This window comes from Oryzias latipes, chromosome 1 (assembly GCF_053564925.1).
Source record: "Oryzias latipes strain Hd-rR chromosome 1, Olatipes_Hd-rR_3.1".
Lineage (NCBI taxonomy): Eukaryota > Metazoa > Chordata > Actinopteri > Beloniformes > Adrianichthyidae > Oryzias > Oryzias latipes.
In genome coordinates, this window is record NC_136237.1 from 11241416 (window position 1) to 11251192 (window position 9777).

The 9777-nt window shown below is 42.7% G+C and overlaps 1 non-coding gene across 1 annotated transcript; it reads right to left on the reverse strand.

Annotated features, from left to right (window-relative positions):
* Window positions 1-521: 521 nt before the first annotated feature.
* Window positions 522-603, reverse strand: trnas-gcu (transfer RNA serine (anticodon GCU)). Its single transcript has one exon. It is a non-coding gene; the product is annotated as a tRNA-Ser (tRNA).
* Window positions 604-9777: the final 9174 nt, after the last annotated feature.

Consider the following 9777-nt stretch of genomic DNA (forward strand, 5'->3'; position numbering starts at 1 on the left):
TTTCAGATGTTTATGACAAAAGCTTTCATTCAAGTAAGCTCTTTTAAAGCCTTGAAAGTGTTTACTGAAACACCTGCTCCTTGCAACTATCAACAAAGATAGTGTGAGTGCAGTTGACACAGACAAGGTAATAGATGCAACTGCATGAATACATTCATAAGACCTTCTCTTTTCGGGTATTGCTGCTGTTGTTTTGGATGTTGGTAAGAATGTAACTGCTTAGAAGGGGGGCATGAGTGTAATGCTGCTTTCACAGTGAGTTCGATACAGTGTCACATTTGAGTGGGGCAGCTAGCTGCCTTTCGACGCTTGTCAAATTCGTCGCACGATGTATGTCCGAAAATGACTTGACACGCTGAATGCTAAACACACCACAGGACCCTTGAATATAATCAGAACATTGATGTAGGAGTGAATGTGGACAATCCTTACACAAAAATTGCATTTTGTGTGATTACAGCTTAAAACCTGTCATGGTGCTACCGAACAATGTCTGTTGACACTCCAAAAGACAAAACACACGATGAGGATGGCATTTGAACCCATGCGTGCAAAGCACAATGGATTAGCAGTCCATCTCCTTAACCACTCGGACACCTCATCTGGACTTCAATTCTTTCGTGACACCACTGGTCTCATAAACTCCTATGCCATCATTGGCCTCGTGCGGCCTGTGGCATCTTGAGGTAGCCCATTATTTCCAGCTACTCAAGCAAGTCGGGATTTTTTAGAAACTAAAAATGTGCCAGTATGTGGATATAAAACAAGGTTAAAAGGACCTGTGCTCTCATTGTGGCCAATAGGACTTTTGGATTTGAGCAACTAATCAGAGCATTCTTATAGGGAATTACTTCTAATGGCAGAGTTCTTGCTTTGCATGTGAGAACAAGGGGGATAGATGTCCACATTCTGCACAACATTTTCCTTTGTATCTACGTTTCATCAAACTGTTGGTGCAAGAAGCATGTACTTATGAGATGAGTTGAAGAGTTTGGTCTGTTGTTGGTATGGAATTTACCTTTAAGGAATACTTGTTGATCAGGGATTTCTGTTCTTGACAGATAGTGCTTCTGTGGCTTTCAGGTGTTGATGTCAATGATTAGAATTCAGTGGGTTCCCCAAAAGCCAGAGTGAAATTTATTGAGCGCTCCTGTTCATGATAAGAAATGAGTCTATGTACATACTGACAGAGTGGCTGACTGTGAGTAAAAAGATGCATGCAAATTGACCATCAGAAAAGGTAAAGATCAGAACGACTTGTTTGTTGATTACCTTTCATTTGGCAGAGTTGGTAATGAGTCAAGTTTCAAACCTGCAGATCCTTGTAGATGGCCCGTGTGTTTATATTATCTTTGTAAACATGGCGTGTCCAACCCTTCTAGCATTAGCTTTACAACTGTGGAGGCACATATAGGATCCTGTGGTTTTCAACCACTGGAACAAGTTGATATTTTGGAGAGAAAAAGCTGCAAAAACCGTGTTTGGATATGCACCGAAGCTACGGAGACCTGTCACAGCAATACAAAAAGTGTCATTAAACATATGGCATAGAAACGCAGTTGATTCGTAGGGGAATTAGCTCAAGTGGTAGAGCGCTCGCTTTGCATGTGAGAGGTAGAGGGATTGATGCCCTCATTCTCCATTATCTGGAGTCTGTCTGGGTCTGTCTGTCAATCAGTGGAAGTGGGCTGGATCTAAACACTCATTGGTTCATCCATGGAAATTGACTCATATTCCTCTATACCCACTCAGCAGTGTGCCAGTCAGAGAGATAAACATATTGACAGCTCGTCTGGGAATACCCTCAGGTCCTGCTGGAGGAAGTGGCCGGGGTCAGGGAAGTCTGGGAATCTTTGCTTAGACCTGCCCCTGTGACCTGGTCCCGGATAAGCAGAGGAAGATGGATGCATGGATGGAAGTCCATTGAGTGTTTTTATTTCGGGGCCCCTACCTCTCCAAGGCTGCTTTAGCAGGCTGCTGAGTCTGAGCAACTGGTTCCAGTCTGCTTCCAGTCTGAACAAGTTTGTTTTTATTGACAAATTATCCTGTTCTGAAACAGTACCTAATTTCACAAAATAATAATAATAATAATGGATTGGATTTATCTGCGCTTTCTCGGACGCTCAAAGCGCTTACAAAGTTGACGGGATCCATCCAAGTTACCAGACAGTAATGTTTTAGCTGCCAACTTCAGACACATTGTCCAGACTTCACCTGCCACCATCATGTGTACACCTCTCCAAACCTCATCTTCATGTGCAGACATCTGTGTGTGTTGTAGAAATAAAGATATTCTGCCGCTGAAAGACATTGGAGAAAACATAAGCTCAAAATAAACTACCAACTACCAAAACCAACTAAAACTTTCCAACCAGACTGCAAAACAGACCAGGAACTTTGCGAATATTATCTCTAGAAATAAAAAAGAATCCCAGAATCTTCTTCACCACATCTTTGATCAACTCTGGTGTTGGATCAACACTGACGTGAGTAAAAACACAATGCCAGCTTTCGCATCATTGTGTTAGGACTTTGCTGACCACTTTTTTTTTTTTCCCCCTGGGTTGCTAGCATCTGAGTGTGTTTTTGTTCCTCCGCTAACATGACATTAGTGGAACCCTTGCTAAAGAGAATTTAGATCCAACGGTTTTTAATAACTACAGACCTGTGTCACACTTACCATTTTGAAGTAAGATTTTAGAAAATCTTGTTTTTATTCATCTGAATGAGGATCAACACTGACGTGAGTAAAAACACAATGCCAGCTTTAGTTACATGTATAAGTTATGAGTTTGACAGCCCTGCTCTAAGCTAACTTTTATTCCTCATATTTAGCAGGTGATTAAAACAGGCTTTTTTCATCTTAGAAATTTTGGAATTGGGTCTGCCCATTTGTATCTCTTAATAATGTGGAGACACTGATGCATGCTTTCATAATCAGTAGAATGGATTATTGTAATGCTCTGCTAGATGGTCTTCCAAAAAATGGTATTAGAACCTTTAGCTTCTCCAGAACTCTGTTGCACAAGTTCTCACCAAGACTAGGGTTGGGCGATGTCCCTTAAATTGGCTGTTGACGATGTTCTCTGTCAACCATCGGGATGGACGATGACATCGTCGGGGGGGGGGGGGGGGGGGGGGTTACATTTTTCGTTCGTTCATTATATAATTGCTATTCGTTATTTTGCTTTTTTCATTTTATTTCCCAACTAATGACTCATCCGCGATGATCCAGTATAAACTGAGGGAAGTGACTTTAACAAAAAAGTAACAAACAAAATAGAAAAGAAGTAGTCCGCTCCCGCACTTAACTAGCGAAGTGGACCGGCGGAGCGCGGACTTCCAGCTTTGTGTTTAATGGGAATGGGGGGGGGGGATGCTTTGTTACATGAGCGGTATGTGTGGGAGATTTAAGACTGCGATCCGTCCCGCAGCTCTAGGGGTACAAGCAACCGAACTCAGAACCGGGAAAAGTGTGTCTCTGAGCACAGCTCGGATCGTCAGCACAAACAGCGGTTTGAGCTTCAAAGCAGAAATGTCGCTCAGTCCTGTAGCAATAGGAATTGCTTGTTTAGTTTTGGGTTCCGACCGGGGAGTTGAGAGTGTAACACCGGAAGTGAAGGCTGTATACTTGTAATGTCGAAGCAAGGAGTTTATTAAAAGCATCCCCTGGATAAGGGTAAAACAGACATTGTCTACAGTGGAGTTTGTGCAGGGAAAGAGACATTAAACATGGTGGCAGCGGTGCTTCGAACGACACACCCGGTGCGTGAGTGAAGAAGAAGCGGAGCGGACCGTCCCGTTAAGCTAGGCTAAGCTAGTTAGCCGCGTGGGTGCTAACAGCTTGAAGCGGCAGGACAGACGCCGAAGAAAGCAGCACGACAGAAAGTATTAAAGATGGAAGGATTAAAACCACCTGCACAATGGAGTATGGACGCAGCAAACCTTCCGAAAGCATGGAAAACGTGGAAAGAAGAGTTTACACTCTACACGGAACTAGCTCTGCCAGACACAGAGGAAAAGGCAAGAGTGAAGCTGTTTTACTATCTCATCGGGGAACGAGGAAGAGAGCTCTGCGGAACGCTCATCGGAGCTGAGTCAAGAGTGACAGTGAGTGGTCTGATGGTTAAAATAGATGAACACTGTAATCCCAAAGTTAATGAAACAGTTGAAAGATACAGATTTTTTGCACGCAATCAGGCTCTGGGAGAAAATATTGATAAATATGTTACAGACCTGAGAATGCTAGCAAGTACCTGCAACTTTGGACAATTAAGAGACTCATTGATCAGAGACAGGATTGTCTGTGGGACAAGCAGCTCCAGTTGGAGAGAACGGCTGCTCAGAGAAGAGAATCTCACATTAGACAAATGTCTGGATATATGCAGAGCAATGGAGATTTCAAGAGAATACAACAAAACCATAACTGGACAGACATTAGAAGAGTTACATGTAATAAGACAAAAAGAGAAGAAAAGTCAAGAGAGAGGGATTTCCTGCAGATATTGTGGAAGATTGCATGAAAGAATCAAATCAAAATGCCCAGCATATGGAAAAAACTGTAAAAAGTGTGGCAGAGAAAATCATTTTGCTATAACATGCAGGAGTAAAACCGTCAGGAAGGAAAACACTCCGAGAGAAAAAAGAAAAACGGTCCACACAGTGACAGAGCAAGATTCAGACTCAGGTGAGGACATACTGACAGTCACAGCCATAACACAAACTGCAGAAGAAGTGAACCAGTTTGATGAAGGAGTCGGGAAAAAGAAGGAACAGCTTTTTGCAGGCATGATGATTGACAACAGCCTGGTACAGTTTCAGATCGACTGTGGTGCAACATGCAACGTCATTCCCATTAACCTGTTGAACCCGAACGTAAAAATGGAGCACACGGATAAGGTGCTAGTGATGTACAACAAGTCAAAGTTGTGTCCATTAGGAAAATGTAAAGTCAAAATGGTTAATCCAAAAAACAATAAAAAATACAAAGTAGAGTTCCAAGTGGTAGGAGAGGACTGCAAAACACCTCTACTTGGAGGATCAGCAAGTGAAGCAATGAAGCTAATACAAGTCAAATATGACAACATCTACGCTTTGGACAGCTCAGTGACAAAAGCACCTGCAGAAGAAAATACCTGGTTGTTGGAGGAGATAAAAACAGAATTTCAAGATGTATTTACAGGAGATGGATGCTTAAAAGGTGAATATGAGCTGGAAATAGACCCAACTGTGCAGCCTGTTAAACTGCCGAAACGCAGAGTCCCGGTGTCAATGATGAAACCACTGAAGGAAGAACTGAAAAGTCTTGAAGACAGACGGATCATAACACCTGTGGAACACAGTACAGAATGGATCAGTGGTATGGTGACTGTGCAGAAACCGAATGGCAGACCCAGAATCTGTATTGACCCAAGACCGCTTAACAAAGCGTTAAAGCGAAGTCATTTTCCACTACCGACAATAGATGACATACTACCAGATGTGTCAAAAGCTAAGGTCTTCACAGTATGTGACGTGAAACATGGATTCTGGCATGTAAAGCTCACGGAGGAGTCAAGTCAGCTCACAACATTCGCAACACCATTTGGTCGTTTTCGTTGGCTGAGGATGCCGATGGGGATCAGCCCAGCTCCAGAGGTTTTTCAGCGCAGACTGATGCAGGCATTGGAGAACCTACCTGGCACATACGTCATCGCTGATGATATTCTGATCACAGGAAAAGGTGATACAACTGAGGAAGCGGAGAAAGATCATGACAGAAACCTGAGACTTTTTCTAGAAAGATGCAGAGAGAAAAACATAAAACTGAATGTGGAGAAACTCAAACTAAGGAGAAGAGAAGTTCCATACATTGGACATCTGCTCACAGCCGATGGTCTGAGAGCTGACCCGGAAAAGGTAAGAGCAATCACAGAGATGCCAGCACCAACGGATATTAAAGGTGTGCAGAGACTGGTAGGAATGATCAACTATTTGGCAAAATTTTACAAACATTTATCAGATGACTGTGAACCTCTGAGACAACTTACTCACAAAGACAGCCTGTGGGAATGGTCAGATGTGCAAGAAGATGCATTTAAAAGACTGAAAGAAAAAATAACACAAGTCCCAGTTTTAAAATATTACAGCCCAGAAGAGGAGTTGACACTGCAGTGTGATGCCAGTGAGACGGGGTTAGGTGCTGCTCTGACTCAAAAAGGTAAGCCAGTGGCATTTGCAAGTCGTGCATTAACGCTCACAGAAAGAGGTTATGCACAAATTGAAAAGGAGTGCTTAGCCATTGTATTTGGCATGGAAAAATTCCATCAATACACATACGGTCGTCTTGTTAGAGTGCAGTCAGATCATAAGCCGCTCGAAAACATTTTCAAAAAACCACTGATGCAAGCGCCTAAGAGACTGCAAAGGATGTTATTGAGACTACAGAAATATGAGATAAACATAACCTATGTTCCAGGCCGAGACATGCTGCTAGCCGATACCTTGAGTAGAGCCTACCTACAAGAAAGCAACAACAAAAGTCAGACAGAGTTGGAGACAGAATGTGTCAACATGGTAGAGTATGTACCTGTCTCAACGGAGAGCATGGAAAAAATACGCACAGGAACAAAAACTGACCATAAACTACAAATTCTGATAGAAACAATTCAAAAGGGATGGCCAACTTGTAAAAAGGAGGTGCCGACAGAAATAACCCAATTCCAATCTATGCAGGACGAGCTGAGTACACAGGATGGACTGGTCTTCAAAGGAGAAAGAGTGGTGATTCCAGACGCGCTGCAGGCGGAAATAACCCAGCGGATCCACTCAACACATATCGGCACAGAGGGATGCCTCAGAAGAGCCAGAGACTGCATTTATTGGCACGGTATGAATGGCCACATCAAAAAATATATCGCAAAATGTGATATATGCCGAAAAGTGGACGCTAAACAACAAAAAGAGACACTGAGACCACATGAGCTGACCGACAGACCATGGACCAAAGTTGGGACAGACTTGTTCAACTTTGACGGTAGAGAGTACCTAATTACAGTGGATTACTATTCCAATTTCTGGGAGATTGATCACCTACCAGATACTAAGTCAAGTACTGTGATTAGGAAACTGAAAGCTCATTTTGCACGTCAGGGAATACCAGAAGTTGTTTTTTCTGACAATGGGCCACAGTACAGCTCAACAGAGTTTGCCAGCTTTAGCCAGAAATGGGACTTTAAACATAAGACATCATCACCTGGTTACCCTCAGAGCAATGGCAAGGCAGAGTCTGCAGTCAAAACAGCAAAAAGACTCATGAGAAAAGCCAAACTGGCTGGACAGGATCCATATTTGGCCTTATTAGATCACAGAAACACTCCAACACAAGGCTTGGACACAAGTCCAGCACAGAGACTTTTAAGCAGGAGAACAAGAACACTTATTCCAATGAGTGACAGTCTTTTACAACCAAAAGTAACAAAGAACAACCAAGGACTGACGAAGAACAGGGAGAGACAATCTAAATATTACAACCGCACAGCAAGAGACATGGACAATTTGAACCCAGGAGACTCAGTCAGAGTTCAACCTTTCGAACCACATGGCTTATGGGACAAGGCGAGAGTGTGCAAAACACTTGGAGACCGATCCTATGAGGTGGAGATGGACAATGGCAGAGTCCTGCGGAGGAACCGTCGACATCTGAGAAGAGCTGTGGAGGTCGACTTAAAAATACCATCAACACCAAAACCTGTTAGGCTAAACTCAGGCCCAAGACAAGGAGACCTACAAAATACCACCACCAAGTCAGGACGTGTTGTTCACCAGCCAAGATACCTGAAAGACTATGTTTGCAGTTAAGATGTTAATATTTGCTTATAGAGACTTTCTTTGAAAAAAAAAAAAAAAAAAATATGAGAAGGAGAAAGAATGTTATATTATTTGGAATAAAGAAAGCCATTAGAACAGAATGTAAGGTTATTAAAAAAAGAATGTAATTTTATTTGGGAGAAAATAATTTTATTTTGGTAGAAAATAACTTTATTTTGAAGAACCGGAAAAATGTGAATATTTAAGTTGGATACTGTTAGAATCTGAGTTATTTAATTTTTTAAAAGAAAAGGGATGTAGCAATAGGAATTGCTTGTTTAGTTTTGGGTTCCGACCGGGGAGTTGAGAGTGTAACACCGGAAGTGAAGGCTGTATACTTGTAATGTCGAAGCAAGGAGTTTATTAAAAGCATCCCCTGGATAAGGGTAAAACAGACATTGTCTACAGTGGAGTTTGTGCAGGGAAAGAGACATTAAACAAGTCCCTAGAAAACATTCAAACAATCACGTGGATTTGTGTTTCCAGTCGTGTCCCGACTAAATAAAGGCTAATGTTATTCTTACATGTTTACCTGCAGCCAGCAAGCAGCACCACCCAAAGCTAATGTTGTTAGCCCGTGTTAGCATACTGCTAATCCTGGCTTCGTTCAGAAAAAGCTCTGACCACACGGATTAAAATTCAAATGATGAGCGAACAGGTGCTTCATAATAACCGTAACATTATTAAAAGCACGTTTAGAAGATCGTCTCGTATTTTACCGAGCTGACGTGTCAATGTATATAGCCGCTCGGCGCTGTTTAAGATTGTTTTGTATTGAATTGTTACATTCAATAAAGTTTGAAAAAAAAAGCCGCTCGGCGGAAGTTAAATCCCCTTCCGGTTTTCAAACCCTACTGCGCATGTGCGAATGATTTATTCCGACGGAAAGTGTGACCTTAGTGAACGTTTTTATATTCTGAAAACATTTTTCTGGGCCCATGAACACGGTTGGATTCTAATCCGACCATTGATCCCATCAAGATATTTTGCACATGTAACCGCGGCTTATGGTGTCGACTCGCAACGTGGCGGGGGCGTGGCATCACGATGGTGGTCTCTCCATCGGGATGTCAGTCACCCATCACGATGGACGATGATATCGTCCATCGGCACAACCCTAACCAAGACCAGGAGGCAGGCTCACATCACCCCGATTTTAAAATACCTACATTGGCTCCATGCTTCAGGATTCAAGATACTTTTAAAAGCTTTTAAATGTCTTAACGGTCTTGGGCTTTCTTATCTGTCAGATCTTTTCTGTCTCAAGGCTTAAAGGGTAGTAAGAGAAATATAAACCTTTGTGGACTCTGAAATCCTCTGGTACCTGTCTACTAACCATTCCGACTGTATAAAAACCAAAACCTACAGAGAGGCTTCTTTTCAACACCATGGCTCTCGTTTATGGACCAGTCTGGCGGAGGTATTTTAGTTTAAACAGTTTACATTCAGACTCAGACACATTTGCCTCCTCAGTCTTCATCAACTGTCTGTGGGTGTTTTACAGTGGAGGCAATGTCTCTGCTGTGGAACACCTCAGAAAGGGTCATCTTAATGGATCTACAGGAGAAACAACATTGATGAAGATGAGGAGGATGGTAACACCATTGAGGAAGATGAGGACAATGGTACAGATGAGGATGAGAACGAGATTCCTTTGTAAAAACTTTAACAAACATGCAACAGGCACGCTTGTCATTTCTTGTGGGTGCTCCATGTTTCTCACACTCTTGCTGCCCACAGGACACTGATGTCCTCTGACAGGCTGCGAAGGTCAGGCCTGGGGGGTGTGATAGCTTCACTCCAGGGAATGTTGAGGAGATAGAAGAAATGAACACACACAGAAATGAACTAAAGACTTGAATGTGTGTGCGTGATGGTGGGGGGTCAGTAAGCTAGCAGGGGGTGGTGCCCTCCTCCTCCCCAAAGCCT